Below are 23238 nucleotides of genomic sequence, written 5' to 3'. Positions count from 1 at the left end.
AAGAGATGTCCAGAATTTCTTGATGGCTAGGAAAGGACCACTCTAATCAGATGGCATGAACTGTTGCAGGCCTGTAGAGTTGCTGATACTTTCAAAGGGTGATTCCTCTGCTGGAGTTTTGCAGAGGTTCATTGTGGATGAATCTCTAGTTGCAGTCCACTGTTTGCTCCACTTGACATCATTGTATCCTTCAGTGTCCCATTATGTATTTTTGCATTTTATTTTGGGGGCAAGCAATTTGCACAGTTTCCAGAAATGAGGCTAACTTTAATGTGCTAACCCGTTGATTTTTTTGGTTGAACCCTCTGCCTAAAACTGCATTGCAAGTGAGGCCCTTAGCTCTTTTGTTCTATTAATCATATCCTGAGTACAATTATTATAATGATGTTGATTATTGCTGAAACAGGTAAAGGAGGTGTGGTTTATCGTTATTGTGGATGTTGCTTCAAAGGTGGGATGTCCAAGGTAACGCAAATGTGGAAAGAAGACCGCAGGTTTTGCAATAATTGATCAGTTGATTTTTGAGAGGATAAAAAAAAGAATTGCTTGCATTTTCTGGAAATTAGACTTTAGTGTATATGTATCAGAATTTTGTATATGTATCAGCCAAGTAAAATCATCCCATGTGTTATTATATATCCTTTTGATGGAGATTTCCTCAGGAAACTCAAACAACTGCAATACTAAGACTAATATACCTGCAATAGTTACTAGTCATAGTATAACTAACCTCTCCTGTAATTAGTATTTGAAAATAATTAAGCGGCAGTAGAATCTAAGCTTAAGAATCATTTACTTTCTCTCATTTTCATGAAGAAGAACAGTGCTGGGATGAATGAAGAGTATATGAGTCTTCTGAGGCGATGTGAGTGTATTAGTCTGCATATTGCCTGCTGTTCTTGTTTCTGAAACAACAGCACCAGAAGGTGGTTTACCTTTCTGTCGGTTGGTATATTGAGCATCATTAAACGCTTTGATGTAATTAGTAATGAAAGTGGATCTTAGTTACTCCATATCTTCATGAACAATGCTTATGGTGTCATATAAATTGTCAATATAATATAAAATGAAAACAAACAGGCACATAATGTGAAAAGTTAGGAGTGCAGCTTATGGGCTTTAAATAGTAATAAAGGAAAAATGTAAGCCTGTGTTTCAATTAAATCAAGAGCCTAGAAAATGTTTCTATGTGAGTCTGCTTCCAAAGCAGCTGAGATGCCTCTCTTTGAAGGTCAAAATACTGGGAGCTTCTGGGTGTTTATTCAAACCCAGAAACCTATATATTTTTTAAAATAAGATGTGGGCCTCCTTTGACACATTGGAATAACAAGGATGATCAATATTTTTAAAGGAGGAAAGGGCCATTATGGTATCAATATTAGGTCATGTTGACTCATTCCTGCATAGAGCTGCCCTTGATCCTTATCCAATAAATGCCGTATCTAGGCAGCAATAACTATCTGAGCTGCAGTAGATACCTGAAATGAAATGTTAGCTGATGGCAAAAGAAGGATGGAGAAAATGATTAACAGGCCTGATTTTTCTGTGACCTTGTTGAAAAATCCTGCACAAAATAGTATGGTAGTTCTCTGATCTTGTTTCATGTAGTTGGAAATGAATCTGCCAGACATAAAGAACAAGTGAACCTCCCATTAAGAGTCCCTGGGGTTGTAGAGTTCGCCAGTGGATCAGCACATGGAGACACAGGAGTGAACTTGGGTAAAGGCCAGCTGGGGTTTTGGGAATTGACAGGTTTGAGAGATGGAAATGTATGCTGAGTGAGTGGTTGTCATCTAAGAAAATTACACAAATGTCAGAGAGGTGAGCTGAAGACAGGTCCTGGAGGGACATGACCAATGAAAAGCATTCAAGAAGAAAAAGGACCTATAATCAGAAATGACTGAATGAGGACTCACAGCAATAGCAGAAGGAAAAGGAGGGTCTTTTTCACAATTGAGAAATAAGACAATACCAAACGCATACACTGTAGAGATAACGGGGTGGTGTTCAGTAAGACCAGAAGAAACTAGGATGCAGCTGTATTGAGAAATAAAGCTGGCCAGATGTTGTTCCCTGGCCCTGAGGTTAAATGGGTGAGATGCTGCTTGTATCCACACAACTAAATTCCCTTTCCTTCCCTTCCCTCAGCCCACTTGGCCTACAGGGAACGCTCCCTGGCATGTGCTCCTCTTAAACCTGCCCAAAAGACTGCTAATTGAAGCTCTAATTATGCCAGAGAGTGTGCTAACAATAAGGAGGTACGAACGAATGCAGCTAGTGTTTGAACCCATACCATGGCTTTGTTTTGTGTGCTAACATAGCTTTAAAACAAGGAAGTGGGTGGTGAGGGCACTGAAAGTGAGAAACAGACCGTGCCATCTAAGGTTGATCGCAAGTAGATGGGGCTTAAGGAAGGGGTGTGAAAAGTGTCTGTACTGGGGACACAGGCACATCTAGAACAGGGGCGAAAGGCATTGAATAAGGAGGAGAGAATTAGGCTGAAAATGTGCCATTCAAATCCTGGAGCGATGGGGTCAAGAGGGCAAGCCAAAGAGATAGAGATCAAGAGCAGGGGAGACAGCTCTGAGTCAGCACTGGAAGGAAATCAAGTGAATTTCTCTCTAAAGGCCTGGGGTCCTTTTATATCATTTCTCTGCTCTGCTGGCAGCAGCAATATTTGCAGTAGCAGATGTGGATTTAATTAATGTGCAGCTTATTTCCTTCTCCAGATCACTCAGAAACTGCAAGTGGAGGTCGAGGGTGGCTGTGGGTACATACGGGGAATTGCTTGTAGGTTCACAGTGGGTAAGAGGTGGTGGTGGGGTCACTCCTGGTGGTCGTCATTTTGGGGAAGGAGAGACTGCTGGTCCTACCCTCGGTTCTAGGCTGAAGTTGAGGTCGAGGGTATGACCGAGATGTGTTTGTTTCTGAAAGCAGAGCTCTGGGCACTGTGGCCAATGCAGTCTTCAGGGGATTTCACAGCAACTCATTAAGCTCCAGGCTGCGGTGTTTGGCATGGCTGTGTAAGTCACTGCAGGATTTGCTTTCTGCTCGGCTGCCCTTTCCTGGGGGCTCGGTGAAGGCCAGTTTCTTAGGAAGAGTATTTCCCCATAAAGCAAGTTGTGATAGTGCAAACATCATAAAGGAGTGGATCGGAGGGATGGTGTTGACAGCAAAATTTCAATTTCTTTTTTTCTGCACCCCTCACACTTCCCTCTTACAGACATTCTGACAAAATTGCAACATTTGACTTTTAGAAATTTTATTTAAAAGCAAAAACAAAAAATGAGATTGAAAAATAAAGCTCCTGGTAGAAAATACTGAAATTTAGCCTTGGAAATACTTTATTTTGGGGAATAAGGGGTAGATTTCTAGAAGGATGTGAAGATTCCTATTTTGATGAATACATGTGCGTGTATGAGTGTGTGCGTATGTGTTAAATGGGGTTGCAAGGGATTTTCATGGCAAATTTCTCTCCATAGCAAGAGCTGAAGAGATGCAGTGCACAGAGAGGTTGGAATAAAGATTTCTATTCGGATGCCATGCACACTGGGTCGATGTCTGATAACCATGGCAGGGAAGTGATGTTATGCAGCTCTGCAGGCAATTCCACATGAGAAAGCCAGAGAACAGGGTGGAGCAGAGCTAGCTGGGCTTTCTCAGCAGGGAGTGAACCTGGCAAATGCATTTTAGGCTGATGCAAGTTCAGTGGAGGGTGTTTTCACTTAGCATATGCCACTGAATGGAGGCTGATAGCAGCATTGCAGAATCGCTAAAAAGGAGGCTGAAAATAAAATCGTTAAGTAATGCTGATAGTTTGAACAGTTAATAAAGCACACACAAATCAGGAGGAAGGTCTTAATGAATCTGTGTATAAGCTCAGCAAAGATTACTTTGCCCATTACTGCCAGCACCCCTAACATCCCTCTGCAGCTCACATCCCCTGTTGAACCTACTCCCGTTTCGTAACCGGTCCAAGATGATGCCAGGCATTGTCTGGGACCCACCTGCTAGCCCACATCTGTAGATTCATAATCCTCAATGGTTGAAAAAAGGTTTCACAAGGTCCATTTTTGGAAGCTCCAAAGACTGACTGATTACTATGGCCAGTAATTTCCTAAGACACTTTCTGTTGTAGGTTGTAGGCTTAATAATTTGTTGGACTGACTTTGGCTGGGCTCATTTTATAGTCAGAGAGAACAATAAAGTCTTTTGGCTCCAGCTGTGGGGTTGTTAGGTTCTCAATCACAAAAGCAATGCAAGGCTGCCTCTGATAACAAATTTCTTGTTCCCTCTCTCTGCTTGGATATATCTCATTTGCTAAGTGGCTGCCCCCCATCTTCTTGAAGCTCAGCCAGGTAATAACAAGAGAAAGAGATTATATTAAAATGTTCATGTTGAAAGAAAGTATGCTGAGCTAAAACCACTGTCAAGGGCTCTTCAGACTGAGGGGTTAATTTCTAATTGCAGATGTGTTTGGGCCATCCAGAAACTGAACACACAGTAACATAAGTGAAACCCAAACTTCCTAGTACTATAGTCAGTATACGCAATGATATTCCTCCTACTTCATAGCTAGGTATGAACTGCTTCTGTTTGCAAAGAGCAGTTTTATAATGAGGTTATTCATTTGTTTTATGGACCTGCTAAGGAAATCTGTCTTAGGAATTGAAATTTTTAGTACAAAAGGGACACCTATGAATTAGCTTTACTGTTTTAGTCTTGAGAACCTAAAGATACAAGTCAAACAAGGTTTATAAGGAGATGTAGTAGACTTACTAAGATAGACAACCTTTCAGACATAGAAACTCTTCTACAAGAGATGAAACATATTGTTGTGCCGAAGAACTTCCTGTCTAGCTGTCAGGATACAGGTGGACAGATGGAGCTGAGTGGGACAATGGACTAACCTTAACCTAAAGTTATGGCTATTTATGGCTAAACTGTTAGAGATATCTTCAGGGCAGTGTCTATCCCCTGGGAGAAGGATTCATGCTTTCCAGTTATTTGTATCAGTCCTTTCTGACTCTGCAACAGCTCATCTCATTTTTTATTTAACATTCAGATAGTGGTCTGGTGAGGGTGTTGGAGAACTGTAGTGTCCTCATGCCACCATTCCCTTCTGTCTTCCTGCACTTGCTCCTCACACCTCCAGTGCTCCCGCTGTGCCTCTTGGCTGCCCAGGTTTTAGCCTCTTGTGGAGGATCTGGCAGAAAGAGCTGCACCAGTGAAGTGTTTGAGAGGAATATGGGGAACTATGCTTGTTTCAAGCAAATCTGCTGGTTCTGCCCTACAAGCCTTGTGGTGGGCTCTGCTAAGTGAACAGTCATGCCGAGGGAGCTTATCATCTCCTGTCTTCCTTGCTGGACTTCCCTCTTTGGGGCCAGGCTGTCTGGAAAGGATCTTTTAACATCCTATACGCTTCCCATGGCCATTCTATTCCATGGAGAAAGAAACCCTCCCTCTCATCATGTTACATCTCTTCTATATCATGGTCTGTCCTGCACCCCAGATATCCTTTACCTTTCTCTGAGTCCTGTTCTTCGTTCGGAGTGGGGAGTCCTTTCTGCAAGGTCTGAATGTGACAGGCCTGTTGTTAATAGCCATGAATGAAGACTTAGGCTTCCTTTCCAAGTTTTTCCCTTGGTCTTTCTTGCACTCATTTTCCTTCTGTAATATTTGTTCATATAATTAACCTTTTTTTTCCTATTCCTTTTTTTAGTATCTCACTGCTATGTTCTTGTAGTTTTTCTTGCCTGCACCTGTTCCCCAGCTGCTCTGGCTTTCTTCTACTTACCTCTATTAACCTGAGAGTTACTTCCTGGCTGAGACTGACTATGACACAGCCATATAGCTAAATTATGTGAAATTTAATGATCTCCCTTGGCCCTCAATTTCTACTAATCCTTTGTTTTCCAAAGTAAGTTTTATCATCTCATTACTCCATCCAAACACTTCTTCAAGCCCAAGATTTAATTCCTCCAAGTATAAGCCATTAGCTTGATGTTAATTTACATTTACAGTGGTTTTCCTGCTCACTAGGAGACAGCCAAAATCAAACCTAAATCAAACAGATAACTTTCATGCCTCGTTCTCTGTCAGCTGGCATTTCATCAGTTTTCTCTGACTTTATGGCACAGGTGAAATGCTTCAGACCCCTCTTCCATCACACAAATTTGCATGAGTGATTTTTTTATAATTTCCAGTTACTCTAGCAAAAGCCACCCTGGTTGAAACTGTTGCAGTTCTACTCAGCCTGAGTTACAGCAAAATCTCCTCCTAGCTGCCATTGCCCTGTCTCTTGTGGATTATGGATTAGCCAAACTCTTTTCAGCAGGGAGATGGTGATTTGCACCATCAGACCCATCATACTCTTTGCTGCTCTGGGCCTGTTCCTCACAGGTAGTCCTTTCTGTGCAAACGGATCCACCTAGGTCAAGTGCCCTTCATTGCAGCATACTTGGAGATGTGGCTGTCTCTGACAGGTGTTAGGATTTCTGAGTCTTTGGAGTCTTGTGAAAGCAAAATAGAAATTTCCTGCCTCTTTCAAAGGCTTGTAGTGGAGAATCAAGGGTTAGCACCCACTATGTGCAAGGTAGAAGTCCAAAACTTTCCTGTGCTATTTTCTAGAATGAACTCTTCTTCTTGATGTCAGTCTAATACTGTTTCCTTTAAAGAATTTGTCATCCCTTCATAATGAAGGGACTGATACATAACTGAATACTTTCCCCAGAGAAATAGGCTTCCAGACCAGAGAGAACTGATATGTTCATGTAGTCTGATTATCAGCATAAAGTGAGCTAAAGGACTCACCAAGCCATAGCCAATAATTTCTGCTAGTTCAGGGAAAGATGTCTGATAATCAATACAATTTATGCACTTGATGACGAATATACCCAAGTAGATTGTTTCAACCCTTAATTACTTTTTTCTAATACAGAGAACTAATTTAATTTGATTTATATTCCTAACTATTCAGATCCTGACTTTGATTCTGCCTTTTTATAGGGAGCTCATTCTGTAACAGGGAGCTTTGCTTGATTGCTTGTGAAATGCATAGAAATGTTAACAGCAGTTCATAGAAGATACTAGAACTTGTGATTTCTTGGGCACAGGCGGTTTTATTTTGGAGCTGTTACACTCCATAGGGACAACTTTTTCTTGCCTTCTAGAGTGTGTGCTCAGGTGTTAATCCATGTCCGGGCTGTAGGATCTGCTTACCTTTGACAGTGGGGGAAATTCCCACTGATGCATAAGTGCTCTAGTGCCTTCCTGGCCAAAGTACTCTGCCACTTAGCAGATCAGATCCTTCCACACCAGCAGTGAAGAACTGTCACAGAGCAACAAGTCCCTCTATTCCAGAAAGGGTTCTTACAGCATCAGATGGATGGCTTGTGGGAAAGTTGAGATGATTATAGATATACCTTTGTTGTTCAGCCCTCTTTTGTGAATGGTTGGTGAAGAACCTAACAGTTTCAGCAGGTGGCCGATGGCATTCATCAGCTTTGGCTTTTCATGCCATGTGTTGAAGTGCCAGCTGTTCACTGGAGCATCACAGCCAAACTGGGTCAGACCAATGGATCTAACCCCTGTCTCAGGGTTTGAAGTGGACGTCTAGGGAGGAATACGAATGGGGTGAGCATCCCCATTATGTTTTCCATTCAAGGTTTTCTCACATCCCTCTACTATTTTCCCTTCAGAGAATTCCTGAGCCACAACTCTTTGGAAACCCTCAGTGGATTCCTCTTCACTGAACTTGTCTGACCTCCCTCTGACACGATGCAAACTTGTGTGCTCAGAATTATTCAGCCTGTCTCTGTGGTTTCTAGCTCCCATGTCCAGGCCTTAGTCAAAAAAAGCAATTCCTCCCACAGACAAAGCAGAGCAGAATGTTTGTTAAATGAAGTCTTAATATTTTGCAGTTGGGGATAGCTTCTGTAGAAAAACCTGTGCTGGTCCTGCCCAAGGTGCTTGTTCCATGAAAAGAGAAATATTTAGAGCTGTAGGTGTTTAAATCAACACCTTTCAGGAGCTGTATGCTGAAGGGGTAGGAAGTGATATATTCCAAAATATAACATGTCTACTGGTGATGCACTACCCCTTATTTTCTTGCTTCTTGGAACCAAGGGCTAGATGGTGGCCAGGGTGCTGGGGACTAAGATGAGCGGCTCACTTAGCTTTCCCCATTGGACTGCTTTTGAAAATGCAGGGAGCAAGGAGAAAAAAAATCTCTCTTCCATTTCAGAGAGAATACAGAAGAGACTCCAGTACCATTCATGTACATACCAAGAGAGCAAAGGATGGCAAAGGTCTGCCCTTTCTGTTCCCGTGTAGTGTCCTACACAGTCAAAGCTACCAAGGAAGACAGGATAAAAGTCCTTTATTTTTAAGGAACTATGGCAGTAACAGATCACCCACATCTAGCTGGACAAGTACTATTTATCCTGATACACATACAGCTTTATATATGTATATATATGTGTTGCATGGGATGGAGCTATTGCTAAAAGTTCTGATCAGCTCCATGCCTTTCTTTGGCTGAGGACCTTGATCTCAGTAGAACAGTTAATTAACTTGCTGAGCCCTCAGGGAAGGGACCAAGTAGTCAGATGGGATGAAACAAAACAAGCGTCTGTACAGATTCTTGTCTGTTTTATTATACAGGCTTTGAAATATTATGGCAGCTCTCAAGAGTTTTTAAATAGTTTCACTCAGGTTTAAATAGCTTCTTCAGATTTACTCTCCTAGCAGCTCTGCTATTGCCTCTTGCTAGCTTTATAAGGTCAAGTCTCTGGCACTTAACATCCTATGGGTGCTGTTCAAAGTCAAAAGCAGCCATATATGCTGGTTTCACTCCATCTTCCACGTACGTGTTCCCTCTCTGCTTTGTGCCTTACCCAGTCTTACTATCTCTTACTATCATCCAGTGTCTGTTGTTAGTTTTTGTTTGTCCTTTTTTTTTTTAATGTATTTGAGTGTTGATGAAACTCCTTGAATGAGTTTGTGTTGAGAAGGATGATTGTGAAAGGTAATATGCTCAAGAGACCCACAAAGGCAAAATGAAACTGTAGCATACCATGTTGCAGCTGTTCCTTAGTTATCCAATGCGTTCAGGATTCACTGGAGACTTAGAAGTAAATCTGCTTGTTAAAGGAATGATAAACATATCTGAAAACAGCAGTATAGTTTATATATTCTTACACGTAAATAGGCATTTCCTTTCCTACACCTGAAATTACTTCTCCCCTTCCCCTCCCCACTTACATATACAGGAAGAAAGTACATTGGTAGCTAAGTGGCTAAGACTGGTGATATTTCTTATCTATAGGAACCGGGTGAACCAAATGTCGTCCTTTTCTTACCTTGGGCAGTGTCTATTATATTGAATGAACCAATACATCAACTATGTCCATTAACCGAGGTGTCCAATTGCATAATAAATCTGAATTGCTCACTCTCCTACCTGCATTACTTCATCCAGGACAGAATTAATAGAGATGACATCCCTGTGTGTAGAAAGCAGTATTTTCTAGAGGTGTTCCTTGATTCTTTATGGTTCTTGAACCAAAGTTATATGAACTACAGCTCTGTATTCAGCTCGCTTTCAGCAACAGGCTCTGGAAAAATTGGGCAGCCTTGACAGTGACCCAAAGGAACTGCGGATGAATTTGACAGCTGATGAGAATGGCACATATCTAAAGGTCAGGTTACAGCTATGGGTCTGGGATTCCTGGAGATTTGACTCCTGAGAACATTTTTAGAAGTGATCCATTTTCAGTGAGCCCAATATTTCAGGAAAACAGAACTTGACGTAGTTTTATGAAAGCATGTAATCTTTCTCATCTTCCCTGGCCAAGACAGTGAAAGCAAGCTCCTATTGCTTGTATCTGTATTTGCTAAAGAGTAGTAAGAAGCTGTAATTCCTGAACTGAGATCTTCCTGTATTTTTTTTCCCTTTGGTTTTCTAGAAGATAGCAAGTACTATCTTACTTTACCAATTCTTTCCTGCAGGGCTTAGCTCAAGAACTAATTTGCCTATCAGTTTCTCCACCAGCTCTATATTTGTTTTTCCAGTGGAGACTTGATTACATAGACTCAGCGTGGGGTAGATGGTGTCTGGCTCTCAGTGATATACTTGGAAGGAGTCTGTAGATGAGAGTGTATATTGTGGGTGAAGAAGTGAAAATACATGATTTAATTCCATCCTTGTTTGACTCAATGTTTCTGCCTACAATGGTAATAAGTGTTGACTGCAAATCAACGTTAGCCCTGCTATCCTGGAAAATGCCATGGGGAGCACATGGGGAGCTCTGTTCCCTTGGACAAAAAAAGGGCTATATGACAACAGCAATTGTGTTGTTTTATCAAAAAACAGTGCTTATTTTCAATTCTCCTGTCATCAATACTCAAAATGACTTTAGAGGAGAAAGTGTGGGATTATGATTCTGTATCTGGGATCTACTGTCTCACCAGAAACAACAGATCCGGTTAGCTTCCCCCAGTGAGACAGGTGGTCTGTTACACTGCTGGTCAGCCCTTTTCTTTAAACATTGTCCATGGTGTTTGTGGACTCAGTCTCTTCAGTTCCTCTGTTCTTCACTACATAGCTAAAAGGAAACACTCTAGAGATCCAGTCTCACTTGTTCCATGTGACTTCTATTTACCAAGAAATTTTGAGCTTTTCCTGCAAAGCAAACATTTTCCTTGCAGTGGAGGGCTTTTTACAGGCAATTGATAAAGCATGTAAAACATAGGGTTTGACTGTAGTCAATGTCTGATAGAGCTGTAAGGACAAAGAGCGTCAGGGAGATGAAGTGGATTGTTTTTGTGCTTTCCGTGGCTTAGGGAGGAATAGAGAGTCAGGGAGATGTGCAGACTCTGCCTTACGAACGCTAAGGCTGAAAAGGCTTGCCACAGCTGTTCAACCCAAGCACGCCGAAAGGGCAGACAGCAGAATTTTGTCCAATAGTTGTGTTAGAGCAAATCTTTTTGTAATAGACCAAATCTCACTTTTTGGGATTCAAGTGCGAGCAAGTCCTATGTTTTCTCTTTTAAGCCATGCAACATTTGTAAAGAGCATTATTGCCGAGAAAGTATTCGAAGAAGAATAAGTAGGTTGCCCACTGCATGTTTCTGGAAGGCTGCCTGCAAACAGGATGACCAGAACAAGAGGAGAAAACAAGGTTTGACAGTCTTTAGCTGTCTCCATCTCTCGTGTTGAATGAGGGATGAAGTGAGGCAAGTTTGCAAAATGAAGTGAAGCAGTTTGTATTCAAACTGCTTTAGGAAAGGGAGGAGATGTAAAGGGTTACTAAGCAGAAAATAAACCCATGGCAGGCTAGGAAAATGGCCTTTGAAATGTTCTGCCAAGTAGACAATGAGCATGACAGGACTGCATTTATCAAGGCCACAGGAAAGGCTGTTGCTAGTCACTGAGTGTGAGATAAGGAGAGTCAAGGGATGAGTTTTAGCTATGTGCAGAGATAGCAAAGTTTCTGTGGAATAAAACTGCCAAAGTACAGCCTAGATGTAAAGACTTAGATGTTCTCATTTAAGGTTAGGATCTTGCCAGAAGAACCACTGTGTTGCAGACAGAATAATGAATAAATCCATACTGATCACGAAAGGAAATGATCGGGAGCCATCTTTTTAGGGGGAGTGTGGCCATAATTCAGCAGAAGTTCTAGAGCTGTCCATGCTGCACGTTGTTATTGTTATTAACGTAATACAGAGTAGTGTACAAAGAATGTCTGTTTCTTGATGTATTTTATTCTTTTCATTTTTTTTCTCCAAAATATCTTTAGAAGAGAAGATGAAAACAAAATTCCTCATAAAATGCTGTAAAACTGGATGTTCACAAATGAAAACAGTAAAGAAAATAAATCGCTGTAATCAACACAGCTTTTTTCTAATAGCTGGTTTTCCTACTGGCTCAAGTCACTGTGCTCCCATGGTCTGTGGGGAATATACAGTAAGAAAGGAAAACTACTAGGCTCCACAAAACATTGTCTAGAACTTATGGAGAATGCTAGATGCAGGGTGAGGATCTTCTCATCAGTCAGATAAGTGCTCCGAATCTCAAGAAAACGAAGATGTCTTGGTACCTCTATCTATTTCTTGCAGAGCAACTGGAACCAGACTGCATGTTGCAGGAAAAAAAACCCAAAACCAAACGCTAACGTTCAAAGCGTTGGCAGTGGGGTTATAATGAACTCCAGATAATGATCTCATCTACAGAGCCAAGATGATCTCCCCAAGTAACATTCCTCTGCTAGGCTGAAATGCCAATGTGAAAGACACGTAATGAATCTTTGAATGTATTTGCAGATCAGACTTATTATTGCTGTATTAAGTGCTTGAAGACTGAGCCAAGGGTAAAGATTGCAACTCATGAGCTGCTTAATAGATATTTTGTTATAGCCCAAGCACATTGGCTGGCACAAACTGTCTCATATAGATTGTATTCAAGGCTGCCATAGGCATAGCCATGCTAGAACAAGACTTATTTTTGCAATTTAGCTATGGCCAGGGACAGTCTGAGCTGTATTGAACAGTTTCCTCTGCAGCTGGTAGCTAAATGCTCTGTCATTACTCTGAAAGAGCAACTTTTGTCTCAGAGATGATCAGGACAGTCACACTCTGTAGTAGGAGTGTGTTTACAATGACTTTGTTTTTCTTATCTCTGACTAGTGCTGTGTTATATTGATAGTGGTGTTAAGAAAAAGTCTCTACTGACTTGTGAAAAATGCAGATAAATTTTATGGGAAGGTGAGCAGTTGTTTATAAAGAATGAGTTAGCTTTGGAGCAGGGAAGTCAAGGCAAATAAAGGTGCAAGTGGTGGCTCTGGAGGAGCCAGACATTATGCTTGATATTTGCAAGATCGGTCGTCTGGATTGCAAACATTTTCAGGGAAGCATTTACAGGCTTCCAGTTTGTTGAGTGCTTACGAATGCTGTTCCAGCTGGTTAACTCCGCCATTCTCCTGGTCAGCTGAAACGTGGACTCTACATATGGGGTTTAAAGCTATGTCTCCTTCCCTTTCTCCCTTCTGTTATCTACTCCACAAAGATTTACTCCAGGGAGATTCATCAAATTGCATTTGCATTGATATTGGTGTAGATGGGAGATTGGGTGCACTAAAGATATTCTGCTGCACATGGTTCTTTCCTACCTAACTCTTGCTGACCTGACCTTTTAGAAGACTGGATTTTGTACTTTCAAGTACAAAAAGTTGCAAGTGCTTCTTATCTACTGCAATGAAGATTAAAAACCATGCACTTGCTCACACTGAGCTCTTCATAGCATTGTCTTGTATTAGAAAGGATCTTTCCAAAAAGACGGAGGCAAGCAGAACTACTAATTAACATCTTACAGCTTCTTGAAAAAACAGAATGGGGAAAATGTTGCAACACTGCTGTGAAAAGGTTAAGCTCTTCTTTTTTTAAATTGTGTGAACTACAATTTGTAATGGAATTTTCAAAATTCAGATTATGTTGACATTCTCCACCAAATCTATTTCAAAGGTTTGAAGCCTCTATTTAAAATCTTCTAAAATTTTTATCTTTTTTCATTCCTCGGCCGCTTCCTTCCCTGCCTTGTACCTCTGAACTTCGCATCACTGTAGGTCTGTATTGTCTCAAAAACATTTGTATTTGTGTGCAAAGAATGGTGCTTGCTGCTATAGACTCTACTGTGATAAAAGCAGAGAAGCTACGACATAAGATACTGGTGAAAAGAGACAAAGCTAAACTTCTCCTTTCACAGCTGGAAAGTGGCTTGAGCTAATGTCTTGCTTACTTCAGAATATCCTCCCCCCTCTTCTCCATCTTTTCCTGAAAACTTTGCTTGTACCTACTTGCATGTGAAAAATTAGTTATTGCTTTCGTTTCCGTGTTATGTGGTTGTTGTGGTTTGCTTAAGGTGATATCTAATCCTCTTAATGATGAAAGCTTTTGCTAGCTTCCTCTTTGGATACCTCCTTGTGCTCATTGTGATGCCTTTATTTATTTTCACATCTGCTGATAAAATACATTGTCTATGAAGGTCCCTTAGGGGGTTTTCCTTGCCCTCCTCTCATCACACTTTTTACTGATGTTTTATATTCCCAATGAAATTTGAGACTCAAGGGCTTTTAGTTGTGTGTGCTAATTTATTATAGTCTATCAGCCCAGCACACCCTAATAGTGCCATCAGCCCTATTAGCAACTTACTAAGACCTTGGCTCTAAGCTTGAATTCTGTGAATTTGCATGAATGTTTGATTAGGTACTTACCTGCCTAACAAAGAAGTGAAGAAATATTTTAGTTTTTCAGCAAAAGCACATCACTGATGGTCAGTTTTGTTCTTCTGCTGTGCCTGAATAGTAGGCATAGGATAGTAGTGGTACTGTGTAGCTTTCTGAGGATCAACCCCTTTCCTGTCTTTTAATATTGCCTTCAAATGGGTTTATACCCCCATTGGAGGTTTTGTCTTCTCCTGCGTGGACAAATGCTGCTGCATGTGAGGTGAGATTTCTCACAGCTAGTAACCTGTTGCAGAAATTTTGGCATGTATCAAAGGTCCAGTTCATTTAAGACCCTCCCATAGGGTCGCAGCCCAAGTGAGCAGTGGAGGGAACAGCTGAACACCAAAGAGATCCTAATTTATTTTCTCAGATGTTGACTGAGGTTTTTCTTTCCTTAACTCTGGAGCAGACCATGCTTGGGCTCAAAACTTCATTCACCGTACCACCAGTTGCTATGAAGTATTTGGAACCTCTGAGAGATTTCTGGGACAGACTTTTCCACTTGAGAAGACTGCATCTTTCCCAAGTGATTTAAAGATTAGTTTGAAGACATGGAAGAAACTCCATATTCCAATATTGATACTACCTAGTAGGAGATAATGTTACCACCACATGTTACTGCAGCATTGCAATATAGATGGTCTGAATATTCTAAATATATTACAGTAGCTTTGATAGTTCTTCCTTTCTCGTTTCACATCTCTTAAAGTTGGGGGGGGGGGAAGTCTTTATTTCATTCACAGTAGCTATTGCTATTTAAGGAACTTCGTCCTAGGACAAAATTGCAGATATTTTTTATTCCTTTGAAATCAAATTACACTGCATGAGAAGTGGACCCAAAGACACTTCAGCAAATGGTAATCAGTCCAGAAAGTCCAGCAGAAGAGTGCCATAACAAAAAGAACAAGAATCACAGTTGCTGTTGAGAATATTGGGACGATAAAGGTTCATTTGTATGTGTGTGTATTAACAATCCATTTTACTTACTTTAATGACATCTCAAATAATCCTTTTGTTCAAAGTGAGTTAGTCATCATCATTAGGAGTGAAAAATGTGACTATTTTTACACTTTTAAAGTGTTTCTAAATATACTTTATTAATCCAAAAAAAGAACTAGTCTGGTTTTGTAGTCAGCGATTTTTTTTTTTTTTTTAAATCAAAATGTAAAAAGCGTTATGATGTGGAAAACTGTGCTGGAAGCTACTAAGAGCAGCGCATCCTCATTTGAGAAAGCATGCACAAAACTGATGCCTTATCTCAAAAAGGGTATTTCAGACCTCAAATAAATGCAAGAAGGGCGATGACTCTAACAGAGAGTTTGAAGAAGTCCCTTTTGAAGCAAGGCTGTGAAGTTCAATAAAGTTTATAAAATCATTTAATATTCTAGAAGGAGTAGATCAAGAGCTTCTGTGTTTTCCCTGTCAGAATATTTGGGCCAAAGCACGGTCTATGAAATTAAACAATGAGAAGTTCAAATTCCACAGAAAATTTCTTTTCCACGCAATTTGTGATTAAGCTGAGACCAGCAGTGGAAGAAAATTAGAAAGGGATTAGATATTGTATATGGACAACAAGAGACTTGCAAGTGGTATCCATGGTAAATATTTTGGAGTAGATACTAAATCTCACGCTCTCAAGTCTAAAAGACCAATAGAGATCAAATGAGGTGTAATATGGATCAATTTTTCCTCCTGTAGGTTTTAAGTGTGCAATCCTTCAAAACCTCTAATATCAGGGAGACACAATGTAGTCCAATAAACGGACCTCCACTCTGCTCCAGAACAGTAATTTGGGATACCAGGCGAAAGTGCCTTAGGCTTTCAGAAAAGAATTTGAACTTGATTCAGCAAACCATGGAAGTACACGGCTGGGAATTAAGTGTGTACTTGAAATTAAACACTTGGCCTACTTTGTTGTTGTATAGAAATATTTTTTGCAGTCAAAAAAAATGTTCCTGTTCATAAACTGTTTCAGGAAGAAGCTGTACGAATCAATGAATTTGAAGTTTTTTTTCCAGTAAACGTTTTCAAGATTTTTACCCAGTGCATCTCCAGCCTTGATACATTTAGGGAATATTGCAGGCAAGCTTCAAGTTTTCCCTGTTTAGCAGGGTGTTTTCGCTGCTGGAGTGACCTTTCCATCACACCTGGTTGGCCGTATCCTTAAATTTCTTGTTATAGTAGTACACAAATCTGGGAGCTACATTCTGGCAAGAACTCTAACATAGTGCAAGCATATATCTATGCCAAAACACAGATTTCAAGTGACCTGTGAAAACCTATAGCTCTTTCAGATCAAAATTAAGCAGCTTGTATCGAGGCAACCTAACCTAAATTTTTCTGTCTAATTTATTGTGATGAATCATGCTGACCCACATCTATTTCTGTGCGTGTTGTGTCTGTCGCATGTGTGAGAATATTAATGATCAATAAGAAAGCTCAGGTTTCCAATTAACCCAGTTGGCCCCTGATGTTTGATATTGCGTGGATTCTGTGGGATGGCACAGATTAGTTTAAACCCTGCACTTGGTCGATACATGTGTTTCAAGAGACATAGGGATGATCTTCTCGCCTTCTGTTTGTACAGCACTGAATACATGACTGTCCCAGGCTGAGCAACGTTTAAGTACACCTGCATCCATTCTCTAGGAAAGTATGAAGAGGAGGCAAGCCATAAAACATGTTAAGTTCTGCGCCCAAAGTATACATCTGGATTCAAAATGTGTTTCTCTGATACTCAGTAACAAATGGTATGCTCCCTTTTTCATGGATTCTTAAAAGAATGGTAGCAGTGTTATTTCAGCCCTTTCTGACATCTAAGTCTTGCTAAATAATTCATTAAAAACCAAAAGCTACGGTGAATAGTAATTAGGTATCTGAAAGAAGAAATACTTCAGATAAAAGGCTGAGAGCCTGTTTCTCCTGTTGCCCCAGCAGTATTCATTGCTGTTTGCTGTTGCCATAACCGAAGGTACCATTTTTCATACAAAACAAGCAGTGTGATTCCAGTTTTGGAAAGATAAGATTAGAATATACCATTGCATTGTTCAGTACATCTGTTAAATTTCAACCAGTTATGCCTCTGCTTAGCCTTAAGGTTAGTTGACATTTTTGCCTGGTTTCCAAAGGAAATGGGATTTGTATGATCATGTTGTCCATGTAAGAGATTTGGCTGTAGGCCTCTTTGCCTAATATTTTTTTAAATCTGTCTGAAACCAAAATTTGACAGGTGATAGACATCTGTAATGTGCTCCCAGTAGCAGAAATGGTAACCAGAGCTGCTTTGGAAGGAGAAAAACTCTGAGGTTCTTGCTAATCTTCCAAATAGAAATTGTCCTACTGTTAAACTGGGAATTACTCTGGGACCTGAGGTTCACTGTGGCTGGCTCTAAGAAAAATGGTTCTCTGCCCTATCTCCAGGCATTAGCCCACCTTTCCCAGTTCAGGTGAGCAGGGTGTTAAGATCAGCTGTCCAACCAGGCCACACCAGATGCTCTGGGCAGCCAGTTACGGAGCTTAAAGACTGATCCAAAATATTTGAAGGAATAATTTTTATGAGATGTTTTCAGACTTCTCGTTGAGAGAGCTTGATCTGAGTTTAATGTTCAACCATCTACATTTTTAGTCATATTCTCTTCAGTAAGATCTTGGTTTATAGTAATTCATGTGCTGTCCAGTTTCTTTGACTTTTTTTTGAGTTGTTAACAAATATTCAAAGAAGGGCAATGTGTTCTTGAAAACCTTCTTGAATGGCTGCTTGCTTTGGCGGGCAACAGAGGTGAACATATTCAAACAAAATTATTCCACAAAATAACTGAATCAGTTCTTACTCTGTCTCATCAGAGTCCTTTCACTGTGGTGAAGTTCAGCCTTTCAAGGGATAATAGTCCATAAAAAAACCCCCATTTTTTCCATTGAAAAGGCTAAATAAATAATCAAAGGAATGAAAAATACTGTACTACATGCTAACATTATGCAGTCAGTGTGACTGATGTGATTTATCAGTTTTTCACAACTCTGCTGCCACAGGAACAGTTCCATGAAAAATATTCTGTAGACTGGGAGAGACAATCTTTTAGGTATGTCTTACTTTTATGACACATGGCAATGAAGTGTCACTAGAATTGCAGAAAAAAGCCCACCAGTCACAGAAATTTTCTCTTTGTTTCCTCCCATCCGTGGTTTTCTTCCGAGGTATCCCGCATGGGTACTACGCCCTTCTGTTTCCCTCCGAACTACTGAGCCTGCGGCCGAGAGTTGTACGCCCATGAGGAATGCAACTGTTTTCCTTGTTATATGCTTAAAATTTAATATGTAAGACAGCTCTGTGTTCTAAGTTAAATCGTTCAATAGGCTATATATTATTCAATAGTGGTAACTTAGAATGTTAAATAAGCACAAATTTAAGAGCCATTTATATAAATGGGCTTGCTTACATAACATTTCCTTGCTTTATTGTATGTTCATTAGTACTTTTAATTCTTTCATTACTTGACTAAGTTGAAAGCAAAGCAGTTTGCCATCCAGGACACTTCTAGCATTGACCTCCTTTCTTCTAGATAAGTACAAATGTGCCATTAGTACCTAGCCTGAGAGCGTAACACATGTAAAATTAATAGATTGGCAAAACCTGTTGAGTCTTACAAAACCGGGACAAATTAACGTGTTAGGATTCTCTTCTATACAGTTTCTTATGGAGATTTAAAAATATTTTTGCAGAGTCTTTTTTGTTAAAGTAGTGGAAGATTCATACTTGCTAGGACATGTGAATTATTTATGCATTCCCAGCTCCTATTATTATTTATGGCATGATAACAAGAGGAGTCCCCATCAGGGTGATTTGCTGTGCAAGCACATAGTAAAAGTAAGAAGTCTTCAATGAACTGCAGAGCTCACAAATGTATGAGTCTACAAAAAGGCTGGAAAACAGCAGCATAGATTTTTTTTTCCCCTTGTTTTATTTATAGACTAGGGATATAAGTCTGAAAAAAAATTAAGACCAGATTTTTCAAAGTATTTGGCCACCTAAGTTCCATTTAAGTGAATGTGAACTAAGTGCTGAAATGCCTGATAAAAATTTGGTTGTCTGTGATGTCCACAAGGTTATACCAGGTCTTGAGTAGAGGCGGGAACTGACCTCTAGTTCATTGATGTGATGTTAGGGACTACATCCCAATGTCAATCCTCCTTTGTTTATCTGTCTGTCTGTCTATCTATTATATAGCATACTATAGTGTACTACTACCCTCCCACCCTTAAGTGCAAAACCTAGAGCCAGAGGAAGTAGGAAAGATGACAGTAACCACTTATATTCTATTTTCCTGCAATAGCAGAAATTCAGTCTAACAACTCCCTATACAGGCTTAGGAAGATAACGATGTCTAGTTGTTCCAAGAAAAGCTATTTTTTCCTCTTTCCCATCCATGACAATCCTTATGAGTCTTACCTGAGCAGAACCACCCTTCCTGGATTGTTAGAAATCATCTTGTGATTTCCAGCCTAAATATATTTCTGAATATTTTATATCAAGTTGATCTCATGCCAGTATCATGATTTTAACTTAGCTAACTCATCTACTTTCTTTAAAAGCATGAGTCACCATATTTTCTCCAATACTTGTATTCGTATGCTTAGTCAAGATTTTTGTGCATCTTTGTTCCCCAGTCACCTTAGTTGACATTTTTTGCTCCTGTTTCTATTTTAGTTCATTTCTCTTGAAGATAGGTGCCTAGAAATGTACGTGAGATTCCCACTTAGACCATGCCAGAGCTTTATGCAATTGACTGGGTAATTCCTTATCGTTACTAAAAAAAAAAGAAAAAAAAATTTAAAAAACAGCATACCTTGCCATGTGTGCAAGTACTTTCCTCTTAGAGATTGGCAACCATCACAAGATTTGTGTTGGCTCTGTCTTCACTGCGAGTTACCTGCTTACGGATCTGAGCTCTCACTTGCACAGCAAGGAAGCTACTCAAAGAAGAAGATGAACAAAGATGAGCAGTAGTCTGCTGGACATGTTGTAATTAGGGCCATACCAGACAATAGAGGGAATAAATAAGCTTTGAAAACACGAACTGGTGTTTTTTTTCCTCTCCTGGGGACAAAGTTTTATTGTTGTTAGTATATGTTCAGCATCACTTTGCAGACAGGTTATTTGATGGCATTCCATTTTTCCACACTGGCAAGCTACAATAAGATCCCTGCTGAATTTACAGCAAAGAAATATGTGAGAAACACAGAGGTGACAATAACATCTAGTTCTTATAAGGCATCTAGATTGCTTTCCAAAGGATGGCAGTGCCCTTTTTTTTTCCATGGGGAAACAATACCCGTGGTGGGATCAAATACGTGCCCGTTTTGCTGGTAGCCTGCAGGGCAAAACTATTATCATGCTCATGTTGCATTTCTTCTCCATTCTCAGAGGGCTGAGAGAAGTGTCTTGGCTCTTCTAGCTGGCCCAGAAGAGGCTGTAAATGGCAAGATTGTGATCTGTTTTTTTGGAGGGGTGGTGAGAGCTGTCTCTGAACTAGGGTACATGGGTACCCAAGCTAATCAGCTCTTCTGAGAGCCCTTCAGATATATTAGCTCAGGCTTTGTGCCACACTAACGCAGCTGTATGTCTCTGCCTATGCACTCAGCCAGCAGAAGCTGGCTATTTTTGTTTCCTCTGCCTACATAAATCTGCAAGATATATTCTGAGAGACCCTGGACTGAGGTTTGCCAGGAAAAAATCATGACTTGGAGAATTATCGATTTTTTTATATATATTTAGTAGGAAGCATCTTCCCAAAACATCTAGGCATGATCTGCATAGCATTAAAAGTTATGTGTGTGAGATACTGCAATGTCTCTATTTGCATTTATGCTGAGGGAGCAGTATTAAACAGGGAGGAATTGTTTGCAAATAGTACTGAGGCATCCGTCTGAATTACAGCAGCCTGCTAGATCCCTGGTGGTGAGATGAGACATGCTAAGGATGTGCAAAAGAGTTAAGCGTGATTGCTTCACCCCAGGTGTGATTCATAGCTCCCTGTGAGGTCGTAGCTGACTTTTTCTAAAAGTATTCACCCAAGCAGTCCTGTGATCTGAGCTAAATCGTCTCATGTCTTTATGGGTTGTCCGCTTCTGGCAGCGCAAGGGAGGTGAAGCCCTCTGATATGCGTAAATGTGCACGTAACTTTGGACGTGTGTGTGACTTCTGTATGAGAGAGCACTGGCAGCAATACAATCTCACCTTTGTTTCCCAAATGCTGGCAACTCAGTGTACGAGGTCGCAAGAGGGTGGCACATATTTGCGTGTCAGTGTTTGCAGCAGCGGAGGAACCGTAGCACCAGCCTGGAGCTAAGTGTGGTAAGGTGTTCCCCTGCCTTTGTCATGATCTGCATCGTGTAGGATGTGTTAGCAAAAATACTAGTGATACCAGTACAGCAAGGCTGAAATGGGGAACAATTAAGTGATTTTTTTTTTGTTTAAAGTGTCACATTTAGCCCTGGGAGTTTTGGTCACTGTAACTTAGATGTGCTTGTGGTAGCGGTATGCATACAAGGAGGACTGGGTGTGAAGAAACTTTCTGGTTTGGTCTGCACTAGGGCTCACTATGTCCATAGTATTATTGCCATGAGTTATTTCCCATCAGCTGTGGGAACCATACACACAAAAGTCCTCCAGCCTGGAAATCTGAAAGAGATTTTTGTTTTCAGGAAGTCTCATGCTTTGGTTCTCAAGGAATATGTAATAGAAAACAAAATGCTATGTAAATATAATCATTGGCATAGATTTTTAAAGTTAAATTAATCATAATTTCTTCTGGAATAAAAAAAAAAGGAAAAATTAGTGGTAGAAAAATTTTAAATCTATGCCTGAATTATGAGTGCTAAACTTGATGGCTTGTTTCTAATCTGCCCTCTAGTGTTCAGAGCACCATCTTCTCTGGGTGTGTATTCATGTCCAAGGAGACATCTGAAAGCACAAGGAAGGAACAAGGGAAGTGCAGAAAAATGGAAATAGAGTGAAGAGTGAAACAGTGGAAAAAACATTCTCATGTTCTTTGCAGTATGAGTTTAACTGATTCAGTTTATTTCACTGATTGGTCATATTAGACAAACAGGAGAAACAATTATGTGGCAGAAATGTTTAACAACTCCAACCTCACATCTCAGATTTCTGAGTCTTCTAGAGATAAAGCTTACAAAATTTTGTGTATGTACATGAAATCATGACAAAATTGAAATTTTCAGAGATTTATTTTCTTGTGATTGAAATGGGCTTTTTTTTTTACTTTCCTAAAGGTACCTTTTGGTACTTTAAAGTTTAAATACGCAGTATTTTAGAATTTGAAAAACATATATATGGGTATATTTTAGAAACTATTTTTGTTTTGAGTGTAACTGAGCTAATCAGCTGGAATGGGCGATACATACTTCCTCTTCTCAAAATCTTTTAAAAAGTTATAAAGCAATAGGAAGAAAGGTTTCAAATACAAAAGCATTACTGGTTCTATAAATATGTACTAAAACTATGTTTGAACTAAATGTGTGCTCAAACTGTGTGGAACAAGCTGAGTTCCCTAAGACTTGAATATGTGCTTGTGCCTGTATATATGAAACAATACGCGCACACACACACACACACACACACACAATGTCTTTTGAATACGTGATTATGGACTAAACCATGTGTGTTCGCATATATACGTATATGTGTGTGTATACATTTATGCATATACATATATATATGTAGGCACACATACATACAGAGCGTACGTTTGTGAATATATGTATGAATATATTTTTGTATATAATGCTAGGTTGCTAAAACATATGGAACAAGAAAACTGGGACTTCTGCATTGTTTTGTAGATTCTGGAAGATCTGGGGAAAGGTGCTCAGCCACATATTTCAGGTCACCTGGCTGAGTCGCCCATTATGGTATTGAAATCATACTTAATACGTT

This window comes from Dromaius novaehollandiae, chromosome 2 (assembly GCF_036370855.1).
Source record: "Dromaius novaehollandiae isolate bDroNov1 chromosome 2, bDroNov1.hap1, whole genome shotgun sequence".
Classification (NCBI taxonomy): Eukaryota; Metazoa; Chordata; class Aves; order Casuariiformes; family Dromaiidae; genus Dromaius; species Dromaius novaehollandiae.
This window is presented reverse-complemented; position numbering follows the sequence as displayed.